This window comes from Miscanthus floridulus, chromosome 19 (genome assembly GCF_019320115.1).
Source record: "Miscanthus floridulus cultivar M001 chromosome 19, ASM1932011v1, whole genome shotgun sequence".
NCBI classification, from domain to species: domain Eukaryota; kingdom Viridiplantae; phylum Streptophyta; class Magnoliopsida; order Poales; family Poaceae; genus Miscanthus; species Miscanthus floridulus.
Window position 1 is genome coordinate 15,257,465 of NC_089598.1, and position 20,166 is coordinate 15,277,630.

At 45.3% G+C, this 20,166-nt stretch overlaps 1 long non-coding RNA gene across 1 annotated transcript in view; it reads left to right on the forward strand.

The window, feature by feature from the left end:
- Positions 1–15,478, forward strand: part of LOC136527087 (uncharacterized) — a 46,533-nt gene extending 31,055 nt beyond the window's left edge. Inside the window, exon 4 of the long non-coding RNA XR_010776672.1 lies at positions 15,149–15,478. This is a non-coding gene — a long non-coding RNA (uncharacterized lncRNA). The remainder of the gene's footprint in view (positions 1–15,148) is intronic.
- The last annotated feature ends 4,688 nt before the right edge of the window (positions 15,479–20,166 follow it).

The window sequence follows — 20,166 nt, forward strand, 5'->3', positions numbered from 1 at the left end:
CATCCGGCAGTTCCTGGCTGGCGCTCTTTGTCTGCCCTGTGGCTGTCCGGTGCAGATCAACACCTGATCCTGCATCACATCGGGCTTGGGTAGACAGATTCCTGCCAGCCTCCTCTGGTCCATGCTTTCCTGCTGTGCTGCTGATTTCCGTCTTGGATGCACTGTGTTCGTCCTTTGAAGAAAACAGTGTAGTCAAGGGTGGTTTGTTCTACCTGGCAGTAAATTGGAACACGTAGTTGTTCCAGAGCCTAGCCGTGTCCGGGTTCCTCTTTGCTACCTTGCTTGTTGTAGTACCGAGTTCTTTTTATGGACGAGGAGGCTGGCATGGACCAGCAGCATAGCATCGGCGGGCTCAAGCGTCTTTTCAGCTATTTTGCTCTCGGCCAGGATGCTCAGGCATATTTTCAGCCATTTTGCTTTTTGTTTCGGGTGTTAGCTTTTAGCTACCCTCATCGGCGGGCTCAAGTGTTTTTTTAGCTATTTTGCTCTCGGCCGGGATGATCAGGCATGTTTTCAGCCATTTTGCTTTTTGTTATGGGTGTTAGCTTTTAGCTACCCTCATCGGCGGGCTCAAGCGTCTTTTCAGTTATTTTGCTCTCGACCAGGATGCTCAGGCATGTTTTCAGCCATTTTGCTTTTTGTTTCGGGTGTTAGCTTTTAGCTACCCTTATCGGTGGGCTCAAGCGTCTTTTCAGCTATTTTGCTCTCGGTCGGGATGCTCAGGCATGTTTTCGGCCATTTTGCTTTTTGTTTCATGAAAACAACTCATTGAAAGTCATGACAAGACATGCTGTGGATGAATATCATCTTTATTGATCATGAATACAAACTAATACATATGTTGTCGAGGAATATTGTCCTTTGTCGATTGTGAACGTTGGTCCCTTATGGCTTGCATATCTGTTTTTTCTTGAGTTGTTTTTACGCGTAGAATCTTTTTAGCTGGCTGATGTGCCGTGTATTGCTGACTTCTCTTCTATCTTCGGTTATTAACTTGTATGTGCCTGGTCCGGTGACTTTTGTGACAATGAACAGACCTTCCCATGGACTGAGTAGCTAATGTCATCCGTCAGTCTTTTGTATCCTTCTTAGCACTAGGTCTCCGACTTGTAATGATCGAGGATGGGTACTCTTGTTGTAGTGTCGTCTTAAACCTTGTAGGTATCTGGCTGATTGGAGGGTAGTATTTACTCTGACTTCTTCTGAGCTATCGAGTTCTAATCTTCTTATGTGTTCTGCTTCTCCTTCATCGTATTGTTCTATCTTTGGTGATGTCCAGATCAAGTCGGCAGGCAGTACGGCCTCTGACCCATAAACCTGGAAGAAGGGTGAGTAGCCTGTTGCTCTGCTTATTTGAGTTCGTAGCCCCCATACTACTTTAGGTAATTCTTCAATCCATTTGGACCCATAGTCCACTAGTTCTTCGTATAACCTTGGTTTTAATCCGGCTAGTATGAGTCCATTAGCCCTTTCTACTTGTCCATTGGCTTCTAGATGTGCAATAGACGCGTAGTCTATACTAAAACCACAGTCTTGTGCCTAGCTTTTGAATTCTGTAGCTGTGAAGGGGGAGCCTAGATCTGTGATGATTCGATTGGGCATGCCGAAGCGGTGCATAATGTCTTGGATGAACTCGACTGCTTTGGCTGCGCTATATTTCGCGAGTGGTTTGTATTCAATCCACTTGGTGAACTTGTCGATTGCTACAAAGATGTACTCGAAGCCGCCTTTTGCTTTCTTCAGGGGTCCTACTTGATCCAGTCCCCAGCAGGAAAAAGGCCAAGCGGGTGGGATGCAGATAATATTGTGAGCTGGCACATGGGCTTGTCTTGCAAACATTTGGCAACCTTTGCATTTTCTGACAAGTTCTTCTGCGTCTTTCAAAGCGGTTGGCCAGTAGAATCTGGTGCGAAATGCTTTGCTAACCAGTGTTCTTGAAGCGGCATGATTTCCACAGCAACCTGAGTGTATTTCGTCTAGGATTTCTTTGCCTTCTTCGAATGAGACACATTTTAGGAGTACTCCTGATGATGCTACTCTTCTGTAAAGTCTATCTCCTACTAGAACATAGTTTTTGCTTCTGCGAACAACTTGGGTGGCTTCTGCTTTTTCTGCTGGCAATTTATTTTCTTTGATATAGTCGATGAAAACTTGGCTCCATGAAATGTTGATTACCAAGATCTGAACACCTTTAGCTTGAATTTCAAGGGTTGTCTCACTGGGTTGTTTGATAGAGGGAACTGATATCTCTTCTATGAATACGCCGGGTGGAACCTTCGCTCTGTCTGATCCGAGCTTGGCGAGGACATCTGCTGCAATGTTGGAATCGCACAGGATGTGTAGAATTTCTAATCCTTGGAAATGTTTTTCAAGTTTCCGTATTTCGGCACAGTAAGCACCCATGTTTTCTTTGGTGCAATCCCAATCTTTGTTGACTTGGTTGATGACTACTGCTGAATCGCCGTACACGAGTAATCTCTTTATTCCGAGGGTAATTGCCACTCGTAGCCCATGGATGAGGGCTTCATATTCTGCTTCGTTATTTATAGCTTGCCATAATATCTGAAGGACGTACTTGAGTTGTTTTCCTTCTGGAGAAATGAGGAGAACGCCTGCACTGGCTCTGCCTAGTTTGAGTGACCCATCAAAGTACATCTTCCAGTGGTCAAGGATTGTATCTGATAAAGGCTGTTGAATCTCTGTCCACTCGGCCACAAAATCGGCAAGGGCTTGAGATTTGATTGCTTTCCGTGGGGTGAAATCGATGTTAAGAGCTCCGAGTTCAACTGCCCACTTTGATATGCGTCCCGTCGCATCTCTGTTGTGTAAGATGTCTCTGAGCGGGAAGTATGTCACCACTGTGATCTGGTGGCTTTCAAAATAGTGGCGAAGCTTGTGTGAAGTGATCAGTAGGGCGTAGAGTAGTTTTTGTATATGCAGGTACCATATTTTTTGATTCGGATAATACTTCGCTGATGTAGTATATGGGTCGTTGCACTTTATACATGCGTCCTTCTTCTTCTCTTTCTACGACTATTGCCGTGCTGACCACAGCAGTAGTCACCACAATGTATAGCATCATATCTTCATCTTTCCTTGGAGGTGTGAGAATTGGTGAGGATGTGAGGTATGCCTTAAGTTTCTTGAAAGCTTCGTCGGCCTCTTTTATCCACTCAAACTTGTCTGTCTTCTTTAGTAGTTTAAAGAAGGGTAACCCCTTTTCGCCGAGCCTTGATATGAAACGGTTGAGGGCCGCCATGCATCCTGTTAGTTTCTGCACATCTTTGATACTTCTAGATGGGCCCATTTTTGTTATGGCTCAAATTTGCTTGGTGCTGGCTTCAATCCCGCGCTGACTGACCAAAAATCCGAGTCCTCATGGAACTCTGAATACACATTTATTTGGGTTCAACTTCCATCTCCATCTCTTTAAGTTTTTGAAGGTTTGCTTTAAATCTCCGATCAGAGTGTCTGGGTTCTTTGTTTTCACCACTACATCATCCACGTATGCCTCCACATTTTCACCGATTTGATCCCCAAGGCAAGTTTGGATAGCTCTTTGATATGTGGCGCCAGCGTTCTTTAGTCCAAATGATATGGTCTTGTAACAATAAGCACCGAATAGAGTAATGAAAGACGTCTTGCTCTGGTCTTGTTCTTTTAATGCGATCTGGTGATACCCTGAATAGCAATCGAGAAAGGATAATAGTGCAGACCCCGTTGTTGAGTCAACTATCTGGTCAATGCGTGGTAGCCCGAACGGATCTTTTGGGCAATGTTTGTTGAGATCTGTGTAGTCGACGCACATGCGCCATTCATCCGTGTTCTTCTTCTGCACAAGGACCGGGTTTGCTAGCCAGTCTGGATGAAGGATTTCTCTAATGAATCCGGCTACCATCAGTTTTGTGATTTCCTTTTTAATCACTGCCTTTTTGTCAGGTGAGAATCGTCGTAGCCGTTGCTTTACAGGCTTGGAGCTTTCATTAACATCAATTCTGTGCTCAGCCAACTCCCTTGGGACACCTGGCATGTCGGCCGGCTTCCAAGCGAAGATATCTTTGTTGTCCCGAAGAAAGTTGGTGAGTGCGAGTTCCTATTTTGCCGAGAGGTGAGCACTGATGGTTGCTGTCTTGGAGGTATCGCCAGTGCCCAAGTCGATTTGCTTGACGTCGGCTTCTTTTGGTGGTGCGATGATGCTGGGCTTTTTAGCCGGTATTTGTAATTCTTCTTGGCTCATCTCTGCAGCAATTGTGGCTATTTCTTTTCTTCCATTGTCGGCTTGTGCTTTGGCTACAATTTGGATTGCCTAAACGTCGCAGTCAAAAGCACACTTCAAATCACTTCGAAGAGAAAGGATACCATTGGGTCCTGGCATCTTAAGCAGTAGGTATGGATAATGTGGTATTGCCATGAATTTTGCCAGTGCTAGGCGTCCGAGGATTGCATGATATGACGAATCGAAGTCTGCGACCTCAAATTTGATAAAGTCTGTTCGGTAGTTCGAAGGAGTTCCAAAAGTAACGGGTAAAGTAATTTGTCCGAGTGGCATGGCTGCCTTGCCTGGTACTATGTCGTAAAAAGGTGTACCTGTTGGTGTAATCATCCCGGCGAGTTATAGTCCCATCTTCTTTAGTGTTTCTGAAAAGATGATATTGAGTTTGGCTCCCCCGTCGATTAGTACTTTGGTGACAGTCATACCAGTGATAGTTGGATCTAGAACCAGTGGATAATGGCCTGTGTTTCCCATGCTAGTCCATTGGTCTTCTCTGGTAAATTGGATAGGATACTGTGACCAATTGAGATATCTTGGTGTAGCCGGTTCTGCTGTCATGATAGTCCATAGTGCTAGTTTTTCTTGATGTTTGCTTCTGCAATCTGGAGTCCCTGAGAAGATCACTGCTACCGTTCCTCTAGGTTTTTGGAATCCTTTGTCCTCGTGGTTGTCTTCATCTTTTTTCTGATTGTCCTCTTTGGTGTTCTCCTTACTATCTTTTCTTATGTATCGATCATTGAAAGTGTAGCAATTTCCGATGGTGTGCCTCCCATTAGGGTGCAATGGGCAACGTATGTTTTCAATGTCATCATATCTTCTGGGTTTGGGAAACTTCTTTGATTTGTCGGCCATTACCACGGTATTGTATGGTCTACGTTTTCTTTCTCGATGTCTGCTATTTCGATGATTTTGCTTGTCCGGGTTGTCCTGGTTGCTTCTATTCGGGAACCTCTCTCGTGTTTTTTCTTCTGCAGTAATCATCTTTTCTACTGTTCGTCTGAATTCTTCATTGTTTCTTAGATTTTCTTTGCAGAAGTCTTGAAATTGCCACCTAGCCATGATTCCGTGAGAGAAAGCTTCAATTACTTCTCGTTCAGTGATGTCGTGCACTTGAGCCCGTAGTTCGCCGAATCGTCGATAGTAATTTCTGAGACTTTCACCTCCCTTTTGCTTGAGTCCTTTTAGTTCTGCATGAGTGATTGGGTGTGTGATGATACCCACAAAATTTTCACAGAAAGCTCTTTGCAAGTCTTCCCAATTTCTGATCGATCCTGGGTTCAATTTATCGAACCATTGGAGGGGCATAGTTTCTAGTGCCATGGGAAAGAATAGGGTTTTGATATCGTCGTCTCCTCCGGCTAGTTCAATTGATTGTGAATATATTCTGAGCCATTGCCTTGGTTCAGTTTTGCCATCATACTTGGAGTGGTTAGACGGTTTGAACTTGTGAGGTAATCATACTGATGCAAGCCTGTTCGCGAAACAGGGGAATCTATCGTGCGTTCTGGCTTCTTTGAATTCGGATTCAACACCTCCTTCTGGCCAACTGTTGTTTTGATGGGAATAGTTCTGCGAGGCTGTCTGGGTAGGCACCCTACTCTTGGTCTTTCTTGGTTGTTCAAATTGGTGGCCTTGATTATGTTCCTTCCTACTTTCTCCGTTATGACTTCCACCTGGCCCAAGTCTTTTGAAAGCAGACTTCCTTTGATTTTGATCTTCTTGCCTGTGGGTTGTTGATCTGGCGGGTAGTCTTGATTGGGCTCTCTCTTCATGCGTTCTCGGGATCGTCGACCAGAACAGGTCTTGGAGCTGTTCATACTTCTCACCGGGATATGAAGTTGCCCTGAGTTCTTCTAATGCTTCTCGAATCTTATCGTAAGGCGTATTTGTCGCGCGTCTTTCTTCGACTTCTCGTTGTGATTTTCTTCTATCGTATTCAGCCAAATCTGACTCATATCTGATCCAGGCTTCCCTGCGCTGCTTAGCACGGTGTTGGCGCCCTTGCTTCAACTTGTTTTTCCTTTCTCTAGCTTGTTTCTGACTCTCGGTTTCTCCATCGTAGCCCTGGGCAAAGGGTGATATGTTGGATTCTGATTCATCTGATGACCTGACATCGGGTGCTTCTAGGGGATTTAATGGTGACCGAGGATGTCGAACCATGAGCACTTCCTATGCATGAGCCGTTCTGTTATTGGTGTTGGTTTTCATACTGTCGGAGTTGCTGATGACTTCAGTAGATGCTTCAACGTCGCAGATCGAGTCTCCTTCTTGGTAAGGTAGAATAGCTGTTGTTGTGCCGACTAGTTGGGTTCCGCTATCTTCAAGAACGGAACCTGGCCAGTGGATGATACAGTCTTGCGATGTTATCATTAGCACGAGACCCTCCTGGGCTCCTGTCAGTGGTATCCCAAGCATTGGATTGAAGGATCTTTCGAACTGTCCCTGATAAGATGTTTCCATGTTTAAGAGTCCAAGTGGAGGAAGATCTGACTTCTTGAAGGGATTCTGCGTGTACTCCAAGTTGTATTCTTGATAGGTCAAGGCCGCATTCTTAAGTCCCATCGGAAAAGAACTCGGTTTCCTGAAAGGACTCGGATAAGACTCCAACTCGAATGCGGAGCTCGAATACGAGTCGGATGCGCAAAGCTGTGGAACCTGAGTTGAATCAGACACTATGAGCTACGCGAATCCTCCGGAGATTTGATCTGTCGTGGTTGTCAGAATAGAATCGTCTTCATGGTGTTTTGAATCTTCGAGGAGACGACTTTGGAGCTTGCCATTGTTGTCCGCCTCGCAGATCCATGAGCCAAAGATGAAAGTGGATCCTGTTGAGAAGATCATGTTGTTGAGGTCCATCGAGCTCTCGGATGCAAATTCGCCGAAAGCCCCTACCTGGCGCGCCAGCTATCGATGTTTTACCACTGATAGCCTGCCACGGGGGTCCCCGAGGCAGTGTGTTCGGGCTTCAGAGTATGCCAAACTCGATGGTTAACGCAAAAGATAGACGATTTATCCTGGTTCAGGCCCTCGATCATGGATCGAGTAACAACCCTACGTCCAGTCGGCGTTAGCCTTTGCGTTGGATTGATTGTAAAGTGTTGTGTTGTACAATGGTTGTCGTTCTGTTCTCTGTCGTCCTCTTCCCCAGGAGCCCTGCCCTCCTTTATATAGTCAGGAGGCCAGAGTCCTAGTCGGTTTATAATGAAAGTTCCTAGTAGGATTACTGAATAGTACTACTACTAAGATTACATGGGAAGAATCCTAGTTGGACTAGATCTTCTCTCTCCCTTGCGGGGTATCCTGTGGGTCCCGCATCGACAACCGCCAAGTAGACTTGAGCATTGTGTAGGTGGGGCCGGGTTTAGGCCGAGCCAAAAAAAGCCTGGCTATTTCTAGCCAAAAAATTCTCGCCCGTGACTGTCCCACTGAGCAAGGCAGACCTAATTTTTTGGGCTAGTCCCAGGCGTGGGCAGGCCACCCACACATTTTACAGTGTAAAATAGCTAAAATCAGTATTTTAGGTCGAGATCAGGCCGAGAAAAATATTTCTAGGCAGTGGGAGCTATGCCCAGGCTCTATTCACTAAGGTTCATGGACAAGCCAAAATCTTTCATGCTCGGACTGGGCTGGGCTCAATTTGCTTAGGTCTACCGCTAGGCTCAACCAGTCCTAGCTCAACTCTTCTGTGCGCCACCAGCAAAACTGCACCTTATAGTCCAGTGCCTTCTGAGTTCGTCCTTGAACCTTGAATCAAATCATTTTAAACCTTTTGAAAATTCGCTAACTTCAAGTGTTGTCCTACAACACAGCCACCACCTTTTACACATGTTAGCATTTTCAAATTATTTCACAAAGGTTTTCAAACTCATTTTCAACCGCTACTCGATCGTAGCAATGCATGCAAAGTTAGATCACTCAAGTGGCACTATATGACTATTCCCCAAAAAAAGTGGCACTAGATGTCCAATATGCAAATAAGCTTTCCCCTCTTGATAGTACGACCATCTATCTTAAATCCGTTTAGGCACTTCTCAACTTAACCTTATGAAATGATCAAGATGCCCAAGAGTGGGGGGTGAATTGGGCTAATTCTAATTTTTTTTGCAATAATTAAGTACTACGGTTAGCCCAATTAACCCCTTGTGCCTAGAAAGTGTTTCTATTGATCTACCGCACAAAAGTTTAGCAACCTATATTCCAATTCTACTCTAGCATGACAATTCTATGAATGTAAATGACAAGAATTGAATTGCTCAAAGTAAATGCTCAAAGTAAAGAGAGGAGGAGGAACGCGGTGATGTTTTGTCGAGATATCGCAGAGTCGCCACTCCCCACTAGTCCTCGTTGGAGCACCCGTGCAAGGGTGTAGCTCCCTCTTGATCCGCGCAAGGATCAAGTGCTCTCTACGGGTTGATTCTTTGACACTCCGTCACGGTGAATCACCCACAACCGCTCACAACTTGAGTTGGGTCATCCACAAACTCCGTCGGATGATCACCAAGCTTCCAATCACCACCAAGCCATCTAGGTGATGGCGATCACCAAGAGTAACAAACATGAACTCTCACTTGACCACGACAAGCCTAATGAGAAGGGTGGATGCACACTTTGCTACTCTTGCTTTCACTAATGAGGGCTCTCTTTGGGATTCTCAAATCTCAATCACCTCACTAGGAACTTACTCTTCTTGGCACTCAAAGGTGTTTCTCAGCGGTTGGAATGAGCAAAAGTGCCCCCACACATGAATGGAGGAAGTATTTATAACCATGGCTAAAAAATGAACCGTTATGTGCCTCTACGGGGTGACTGGAAGCTCCGGTCATGTTGACCGGACGCTCCGGTCAGTTCTCCTCGATCTCCATTATTTAAGTTCTGACCGGACGTGTCCGGTCATGATTTTTCCTCTCTAGAACCTTACTAGAGTCGACCGGAGCGCTAGGACCCAGCGTTCGGTCACTTCACCTCTCAGCGTCCGGTAGCACCAGACGATTTCACCTTGATCAAATGAACTGACCGGACTCTGTGCCAGCGTCTGGTCACTCCGGAACCAGCGTCCGGTCAACATTTGACCCTCCATTCACTTCTAACCCTCAATCATACATGAATGAAGTTTGCTCCAATGGATCTAAGGGCTTTCTAGGAGCTACCTAGTGCTAGATTTAGCAAGTGTGCACCACACCTAACCCACTAGACTCACCTAGGTCAAGCTACCCGTCCATACCCCCCTTAATAGTACGACCAAAGGAAAAACAAGGTCATAAACTACTCTAAGTGTCTCCTCAACACCAAACGACACTTAGAACTAGTCCATCATTAACCTTGTCGTTCATCTTTTGAAAACCGAAATGATTTTCATCGTAGGGGCATGACCACCATGATAGCCCAATCGATCTCCATTACCGTGACCTAACTTAATTGCCTCTGCAAAACACACATTAGTCACAGTAATCATGTATTGTCATTAATCACCAAAACCCAACTAGGAGCCTAGATGCTTTCACCTTAGACCGATGAAATGAAATGCCCTACAAATACATTTGACTTACACATTCCATTTCATCTTCTTTGTTGGTGATGCCACACAAGCATGCAACCTCCATCAAGCCACTTTTAATCAACACAAGTCTTCCATGGCTTAATCTTCCATAGATGATATGACCCACTTCATATCATCACGTGGCCTTATTGGTTCATCGACCGCAGACGCTTGCTTTTTACTAGTTGCACCCCGGTCCATCGAGCGCCAAGTCTGATGAGGACATCAATCATGATAGCCCATTAACCAATGTTGAAGACATCCATGACCATCGCTGCACTACACAACCTTGTGTTGAACAAGCCAACAATGTCTACAAGGGTCCAATGACTCGAGCGAGAATGCAGCAACTAAGGTGAATTCACTCCTTAATGATTATGAGCATGCATCTACTAAGAATGATTTAGTATCTAATGGAGGTGCAATTCTTGTACTCAGGTTTGAGGAATATTCCATGGATGGATAGGCCACTCAATGTTCAAAGAAAGCAAGTTGAAGATGACGTGTTGTTGTCCAGATTCTGACTTCCAAATTCATGATGAATTCTGTATCAATATGGATGGCTCCAACCCAAGTATTATATATGGATGGAAAGATGGTGAAGTCTGCATGATGGATGTTCACAAGGATACACATGAACGGGGTTGGATCAATGTATCCTTGTGATTTGCAAGAGCTTGTATCTATCTTTGTGTGGTTCAGGTAGACATCGATCCATTGTGTGTGGTTGGGCGATATCATTTGTCACAGGTGGCTGCCTAGAGTAACTGTTGGTGCCATCAGTTCATCTGGTTGCACGGGTCAAGTTATCACGCCTTGATGGTCCCTTGTTGGTGCCATTCGATCCTACGACGAGAAGATTGGGAAAGCCCCCGCATCAAAGTCCCTTGCTCTAGCTTCACGCCTTGATGGTCCATCGCACCTGAGCCTTTGACTTGCTCTTCACACTAGCAACCCGGTCCTTCGTGGCCAAGCCTTGCCTCCTAATATTCTCCACCTAGCCACATGACATTATGTCATAGCTCATATGCAATAAGCTCCTTCATCACACTAGTTGAACACTTGCAACATGTCCAAGTCATCTCTCCTCCATGAACTGAATCTTTGGACAATGGCTTCCATGTATTATCCTGCTTCCAGTTATTTTGGCAGCATATATATATCCACTTGGATGCAAACTGGATAGCATATATATATTGACTTGTATGCAAATTAGACAGCATGTTTGGATATTGGACAGAATATATCCACATGTATACAAGTTGGACAGCACAGCAAAGTTCCAGATAAATGGCCGTCATACTACTGAGTTCAGATCTCAAATTACAAGCATATAATAGTAGATTGACAGATCAAAGTACATGCACATAACAGTAAGTTCACACGTCACAGCTCAAGTTACAGAACATAATCTTGAGTTTACATGACTTGATCAGTAGTTTGTTTTTGACGAAAATGATCAGTAGTTTGTGATCAGAAGAGCGCAATCACAAAAGCTTCTTCATCAGTCCTGCATGCATACCGGCCCAGCGGAGCAATCACAAAAGGCTTGCAGGCAGCGAACAGACTGGCTGCAGTTTGAAAAGAACATGCACGGTTCTCTCTAGTGCCGGTCTCTAGCAACAAACGGCTGCATATGAACAAGGTAAACGATAGGTTCTTCAGAAATGATAATGTTTCTATGAACAACTTTGATTCAATCAAGTATGGTGCAACCTCCTCGCAGCAGAAAGATGGATTTACTAATTAATGGCGTGTTTGGATTGCGTCACCGGCATGTCCTGAAGTCACCGAGCCTGCCAGTTCGTTTGTTTGGATCGCAGTGTAGAATGATCCCGTCCGTCACCGACCGATGCTCCGGAACTGATTTCACAAGCCAGGCGCAGGAGCCTAGTCGTCCGGCACGAAAACAGCGGACGACGCCGTGCGGAGTGGAATCAACCTGGACGCACCGGACCCGCGAACCAAACACGCTGAAAGAGAGGCAAGAATCTAAGAGAACATATTCCATCAGACTTGAAACCGTTCCACGCAACTGCTCTAAAAACACTCAGCCGTGTCACACACGGTCTGAAATAACACATTGCTGCCAACAGCAACAGTACAACATTGCCGTTCCAATTGATCTGCAGTCTCGGCAGCCCCAGCACGGCCGGCGCCCGACGAAACCCACGTTGCCTTGCTCACACCAGTGGACCCACTGGTGGTAGACGGCTAGACGCCGGTGGGCTCGGCGAGCGTGTGCGGCCGGCCGGGCGAAGCAGCTCTCCTTGCTGACCCAGACGCCGTCGCGATGGATCTCTCACCAACGCAGTTGGCAGCGGCAGCAGCAGCAGCCGAGGCGTATTCGCCAGCTGGACTGGAGGGCGTATACGGGCCCAGCAATGAACCCACATGTCAGTGGAACGAGGCCGGGCGCAACTGACTCATGCTCGCGAGCCCAGAAGCATCGTCGCCTTCAAATATTAATATTACGTGACCACAATACTGTTGGAACCGGTGGTGACCACCGAGTTCTCGATCTTGAAGCTGGCTTACAGCCGGCCCAGCTCGTTACCACGAGCCTACGCTTCCACAGGTCCCAGGTCTACCGAAGCTGACAACATATAAGGCCTTTGGGCCTTCTCAACCCAAAAGACTAGTCTGATAGGTGGGGGTTATGCCGCCTTATATGTTGTGCTCCCCCACCATCGCTACACGATGTGGGACTAAACCCAACAATCTCCCCCTTAGTCACACATCAGGGTGCCCCCGCCATATGTGACGCTCGAGATTTTTTTTATCGGGTTTAGCTTTTCTAACCACGGGTACCGGCTCTGATACCAATTGTTGGAACCGGTGGTGACCACCGAGTTCTCGATCTTGGAGCTGGCTTGCAGCCGGTCCGGCTCGTTACCACGAGCCTGCGCTCCCACAGGTCCCAGGTCCACCGAAGCTGACAACATATAAGGCTTTGGGCCTTCTCAACCCCTGCAAGCCAGCTCCAAGATCGTGAACTCGGTGATCACCACCGGTTCCAACAATTGGTATCAGAGCTGGTACCCATGGTCAGAAAAGCTAAACCCAATAAAAAATCTCGAGCGTCACATATGACGGGGACACCCCGATGTGTGACTAAGGGGGAGATTGTTGGGGTTTAGTCCCACATCGTGTAGCGATGGTGGAGGAGCACAACATATAAGGCGGAAGAAACCCCCACCTATCAGACTAGTCTTTTGGGTTGAGAAGGCCCAAAGGCCTTATATGTTGTCAGCTTCGGTAGACCTGGGACCTGTGGGAGCACAGGCTCGTGGTAACAAACCGGGCCGGCTGTAAACCAGCTCCAAGATCGAGAACTCGGTGGTCACCACCGGTTCCAACAAATACGCCGAATTTGCACCCTCAGTTCGTCTGGAGGCCCTACAGCCTGGAAGATGGCCAGGACTACGTCCGCTTCACGAACTGGGGGCGCTGCCTGCGCGCCAGCGGCCCTCCCTACGATGAGTTGCCGATCACACATCGGGTCACCGTTCACCGAAAGGTGACCAGGATGACGGAGTGGAGGGTGGAGACTATTCCACTGAGCCCGATGTCCCTGCCCCTCCCACCTCCACCACCGCGTCGGGTGAGTTCGCCACCCGCTTCTCGTCGTTTCTCCTTTCAACTTGTCGGCTCCTGGCGTTCGTCCCGTGAGCTGTGAACGGTTTGGTCGGAACACCGTTGTCTCTTCTTAGTGTCCATTTTCGCAAATCGTAGCTGTCCAATCGGATTACTGAATCATCTGGCTGCAATCCTTGCGTTTGTTCTTGACAACTTCTGAACTGAACATGTTAGTTCTTACTTGATGACATTCTCTCTTGACGGTAATCATCAGTCTCTCGAAAGTTTAATTTGGTATCCCACGCTCCTAGATGGTACTAGTTACGGTTTATGCTATTCTTGCATAGCACTGGTTATGATTTGTTGTATTCTTGCGCCTCTGCATGCATTTGGTGTGTTTTAGGAAGTTATTAGTCATAAATCCTGTTTACCTTCCCATTTGCAACCACCTGTCCAGAAATTTTATCGTCAGTCACTTTACGAATTCCTCTGTCATGGTATAAGTTTTAATTGAGGTCACCATTGGAGTTCTTTGTCAAGATATACAGATAATTTTAGCTGTTCGGTTTTGAATCAGATCACAATGGTTTTTTTTTCTTCTTCTGAATTTAATGTGAAATTCGCAAAGGATTTGGTCTCTCAACATTTCGTTCTTAGCACATTGTTCATTCAGATTGTTCTAAACACAAATGCTTCATTGCAATAGATTCTTTGTTATAAATTCGTAAATAATTTTGTCTCTGAACATTTCGTTCAACTTGTTATTGATTCAGTTACTGAATATCATGGACGAAATTGAGATGCGCTACGACCGACCAATTCCAGGGCGGACGATCCGGTTCACGCGCGTGAACGATGATGGAAATATCAACAATATCGACCAGGCTGGAGAGTTCGTCTTTCGCGGGCGCTCCGTGTCCAACCTGAGGAGAGAGATGAGGCTCCGTCAAAATGATTGCGGGAACATCATGTTGTGCGCGCGGGGTGGCATGTATGGGCTTCCTATCCCTCTGGTCACAGACCTACCTATGAGCCAAACTCTGCAGCTTCCGCTGTAGTGCGTGCAGTAGTTGTTATCTGCTTCTCGACATTTCAGCTCCGTGAGATGTATAAAGTTTTGTTCATCTCCAATTAATGTGACTTGCTAGCCTGTTCGTTTGGCTGTGGCTTATCGTAAACGATAGTAAATTTCCAGCCGGAACAGTATTTTCCTCTCACACAAACCAGCCAGCAGTACTTCTTCACGAACTAGCAACGATACGAACCAGCCATCCGACTTCAACACGTGTGGATTGAGGTGAATACACATGCATCCAAACGAGGCCTAAGTCAAGTTGTGCTTGAGGCAATGCCTGCTTCCTTTGGTTAGGACTAATTCTAAACATGCTGTAGATAACTAGAAGCCTTTTTTTTTAAAAAAAAAGGCTATAACTAGAAGCCTTTGAATGGAATAATCTCGTTCTCAGTTCTGTAGTATTCGTAGTGCCACATAGGATTTAGCAGTCCTTGATAGATTCTTAGCTTAATCCAAATTGTCGGATTGCATATCATACCATATGGTGGCCAGTTCAGAAATTCAGTTGTTCCAAAAATCTGATCCCCAGTTCAGGTAATTCAATATGTTAGCTAATAGTTTAGATCTTGGAGCTGAGTGTTTACTGTTATCTATTTTGTCCGCTCTTGATTAGTTGTCACTGCTGTAATACCCATGATATGATGTCTAATTACATAATTATTTTCTTGTTCCCTTGCCAATTCAGCTGCTGCGGGGTTAACATACCCACAATTTGATGTGCCAGCACCGTAGAGGAGTTCGAGAGCAGAACTTCTAACAACTTTGCAATTCATCTCTTCGGAAACCGAAAGCGTTGAATCGTTGCTGCCCCTGATATGTACAGTGACATGAGAATTGACTGTCATCTTCAGAAAATTCAGCTACTCTTCTGTAATGGTGGTTAGATTTGATCCAATCTACTGACCGGGAAGCAGTTTGAAATGACATTTCAGTTTCAGAACTTAAAAAATCATGTTGAGTTTTTCTGTATTGGTGAATGGCTTAGGAAGGAAACATTGGCTGTAGTTATATTACCATTTTCATCTCTGTTGGGTGCTGAAAGTATGTGGCTGATTGCCTGATTCTACCTGTACCTTGATCCTTACACATAAAAAAATCATGGTTTGAAATTTTCAGCAAATGAGTGGAAGTTTTGGTTTGAGAATGGTCTCTCCGTTGTGGACTTCAAAACCATCCTCCGCACTTTGCTGCCTTTACGCATCACAAGATGTGTTTTTCATCCCCTACATGATCAACATAATCAGAAGGTCACAACTCTACTGAGCCTCCCTACTTCAAGTTATTGTTTTTCCTGTTCCGTTGCCAAATTTTGGTCAGAGTTGTGAACAAGAGGTTACAACTCTACTCCTGAATATGATCAGCTATCAACTTGGAGGTGCTCGGCAAGTGAAGCTGATGGATCTCGGCGAGAACTACGAGAGTCGAGAGAGACATGGAGAGTCGATGGGCAAATGAGCGGAAGGCGAATGATGCGACTACCGACTAGTCGTGTTGCTAGCAGTGGGTACCTTTGCTTGGAGTTGTGGCTATATGGAGCGAGTGGCATGAGCACGTCTCGACTCACGTAGGATCCTCAGAAGTGTTCCATTCCATATAGACATGGGCTTGGTAGCCGATTCAACCTTTCACTGACGCAAGCGGGAAAGTGAGCAACTGAGCATGCCATAAGAGTTAAGAGGTCAATGACACCGAAATTTTTACAATTTGGCCCTTTTTTTTTTAAAGTTTTTCACAAATAGACCCCTGGCAGAAAGAATTCAGGAAATGGACCCTTAGCTCGGCGCCATTGATGCTGGCGGCGCCAGCGTCTCTGGCGCCGAGCTCCTGGGCACGGTCGATGACCTGCCAGGGGGCTCGGCGCCAGTGTGACTGGCGCCGAGCTCCTGGGCACGGTCGATGACCTTCTTGCCCGAGCGTTCTTCCTCTTCTTTCTCCTCTCTCTCGGGTTTTTCTCTCCCCACTTCACCCTACCTCACGAATCGTCATATTGGACCTTGAAAACCTTGATTTGATCCGTAGATCTTCGAGAGCAAGGTATCCTCGCTCCCCTCCTTGTTTTTTCGCATCGATTCAGTATATATTAGTCGAATTTTTGAACCTAAGAATCGTCATCACTTATGGTTTCATTGTATCCCTCAATATATGTATTATACAACCGTAGGTTGATTCCAGGGCGTGGAAAAAGCTAGCAAACCTAGGCGCATGTAGTTATGTTATGGGTTCATTGTTGTGGATCAAATGAGAAACCCTAGGTTTAGGGTTTAATGTTAACTATTTTTGGTTCTTAGAACGAAATTGGTTGTATTATAGTTATGGTTCTCATTGATATTTATTTGTGATATTTTGATTTATGTTTGTTAAATTACATCCGTTTTGTTAGCTGCAAGAAATATTTCGGGAGGAGTTTTGGCGAAAACGGGGTCGTCCTCGAGAATTATACCCCGACGCGTCTAGCAAAGATGCCCCCGTCCCTTCTGACCTCCCTATCCCTAACTGTGACTGTGGTTTCCCAGCCCATGTTTTTCAATCGAAACATCCAGACACAACGGCGTGTTGCTTCTACATATGTAGTCGGTTTAATGTAAGAAATTGTTTGCACTATCATTTTTCTTTATTTGTGTAAGTATGCTACTAATATTTTATTGGAATCTCGTTGTGTAGGACCATGAGAGGCGCTTTTTCTTTCAGTGGATCGATGGTGCAGACAAGTTTGATCATAGGTACCTCTTTTTCGATGATTGGTTTAGAGGGAGACATTCACGTGAGCACTTCAAGCGGTGGGTTCCACCCCCCCTAACCCTCCGTCAATGACGGCTAAGGAGAAGTACCTAGCCGTAGTTAGACGACTCGAGAAACCTCCTCTGTGCGATTGCGGAGATCGAGCTATGATAAACCCTGAGAATACGTTGGAGTTTGTGTGTCCAAACAAGCATGAAGTAAGTGCAAAATGTATGTGTTGAAATCTTGAGCTATATGTGTTCATGTACTAATGTCTCATTATTTAGGTGTTTTCAGTGGTGAAGTGTCGTTTTAAGGAGTGGTTGTATGGTCCTAAGAACTAATGGCCGGAAGAACCACGGAGGGTTAAGGATAAGAAGAAAGAAAGGGTAATCTACAAAGCACCTCCTGTCATGTGCAAATGTGCTGTAAAATCCAACTATGGCCTAGTCCCTTCGGAGCTTGGAATAGGCCATTATTGCGGTCATATGATTGAGTATGATGAGGTTCGTTATTTTTCTGGTAAATATGAAATCGTATTTTGTTTGTTTTGCTAAGACATATATGATATAATATTTCTTTTGAAGAGAGCACTAGGAAATGCAGTTGGGAATGTTATGATGGTCAAGCTAAGTTCTTGGATGAACTGAAGAAGAGGCAACTAATTGCACGGAAGAGGGGATATGGACCTGACTACATCAACCTATTCGTTAAACATCACAAAGAAAAGATGCGTGAGTTTGCTAGACAATGTGGTATTTGTAACCCGATCGATGTTGGGCTTAACAAATAGGGATTGGAGAGGTGGATGACGTTAGAGGAGGAGAGGGCAAGGAATGAGGCAAGGGAGGAGACAAGAGTACAGATGCAGGTCTTGAACGAGCATGTTGCTACATTATGTGCTAGTGAGTGCTTGAAAACCTTTTTTCGTTGTCTGGTTTTAAATGTAATATAACCGCGTTGCTAACTGATTGCATTTTATACATGAAGGGATTGGTTGCAGTGGGGAACATGCCGTAGAGGTGGCTCGTGCAAGGTATGAGGAGAAGAAGTTAGATGACCATGGATCATGAGCTGGTCGCACTGTTCAATCACCGATTGTGTTGTCTAACGAGGGAGACGAGGATGAGGACGACACTGCCAGACTGAGTGAGCTCATTGCTCTAGCAGAGGCGGGCATGCGGACGTAGGAGGCTGAGGACGACACTAGCAGACTGAGCGAGCTCATCGCTCTAGCAGAGGCGGGCTTATAGGTGGAGGAGGATGATGATGCGTTCTTCACTCAGGCCGCAGTGGCCGTAGATGAAGCGGAGGCCGCTTACTACAAGCGACAGAAAGGTCAGAGCAACACAGTTGAGCCTAGCCACAGGAATAGGGTTGTAGTAGAGGACTGGTACTCAGATGATGAGTTGCTTACTCAGTACGTTTCAGACTGAGGATTTGGAAGTGCATTTGCCCCTATGTCTACTGTCGGCACGTAGTGGTAGTATTAATATGTTGTGTAATGTGGCATAGTATTGAACTTTTCATTATGTGGTTCTTTTCATTATCTATGGTCTTAATAGTCCGCTTAATGATACAGACATATTGAAATGTGAACACGTGCTGCAAAAAAACCTAACGACGTACGACATTATATAAATCAACACACGAAACACATCAAATGGCATGTGACTACATGTACTGAACCTAGGTACAGAGTTTCCTTCGACTAAACCTAACATGCCTTAGGTAATTAAATCTAACATGGCTTAGGTAATTAAACCTGGATACATGTGAAAAAAGATAAAGTCATCCTAGTAGTGTGGCCACATAGCAAATTGTGTTGCACCTTCTCCATAGTAGCCTCCCGTTGTTGGTGGTGGCGGGGGCGATGGGGGAGGCCTCTTGTTCTTGTGGTTAGGGCAGGTGCAATATGGATCATTGCAGAGTGCCTCCTGTGAATCAGCACCATTATTGTTGTCGTCCTGTCCGTCGTCCTTGTAACCACTGCTAACTTCCCTTTCTAGATCGAAGATACGGTCCTGTAGGTAGTAGATGTACTTCGCATGCGGATAAATAGGTCGAGGATCAACCCACCTACTGAACTCATAGTTTTCTTCGGTCAAGGAAGACTACAATAAGCAAGTCATGTAAGTTATATACAAGACAAACATATTGAAGAAACAAATAGTAAAAGCAATTACCCATGCTCGCGGGCATTTGAAGAAACGACGACCTCCATCTATTCCCTCGGTGAACATCTGCACTAGGTAGTCCTCACCATACATGCATTTTGGCCACTTTTCTTTCCTTTCATCGTATCCTCTCAGTGGTGCCTCTTTGGTGAAATCACTTTGCTCTCAACTGGGAACCTCTCATAAAGAGCTTCCTCAAAGAAATCAGGACCAAGAGGACCCTCCCACCCCTAGGTAGTTTCCTTTCCCTTTCCTCTCCCTCTGGACGACCCTCCAGACATTAGTACTGCAACGAAAGCAAATGCTGAGGAGTGTTCTTCTTCCTTGTTGTGTGTGTGAATGAGAGGGAGTCATGTCAGCGATCTGTGTGCCTCTTCACCTAAGCCCTTAGATCAAACAATAATAAGATGGATGGTGGAGATAGAGTGGAGTTGTGCTTCCTTGCATGCCAGTACTATATCAGTGATGTGATAATTTGATGTTGTCCCTGTATCTGAGAAGTCTATGTTTATTATCTGAAAAGCATAGATTCGTTCACTATTACTTGGTAACCCTAGATTCATCTACAAAGCGTATGTATGATACGTTTGGATTATACACGTTCTAATAAATTTATAGTTAATCTGTGTACTACATTTGTGCCTTTGTAGAAGTGTAGTATGATTAATGTTTCATGGGAAAAAATCACAAGAGTTTACCTTGTTTTAGGAGCATCCACAGTTACAAACAGAGATCTCAATATATATTCTAAACATTTAATCATCCAAGGAGCATAATGCAATCAAAACGAACATCACAACCAACATAA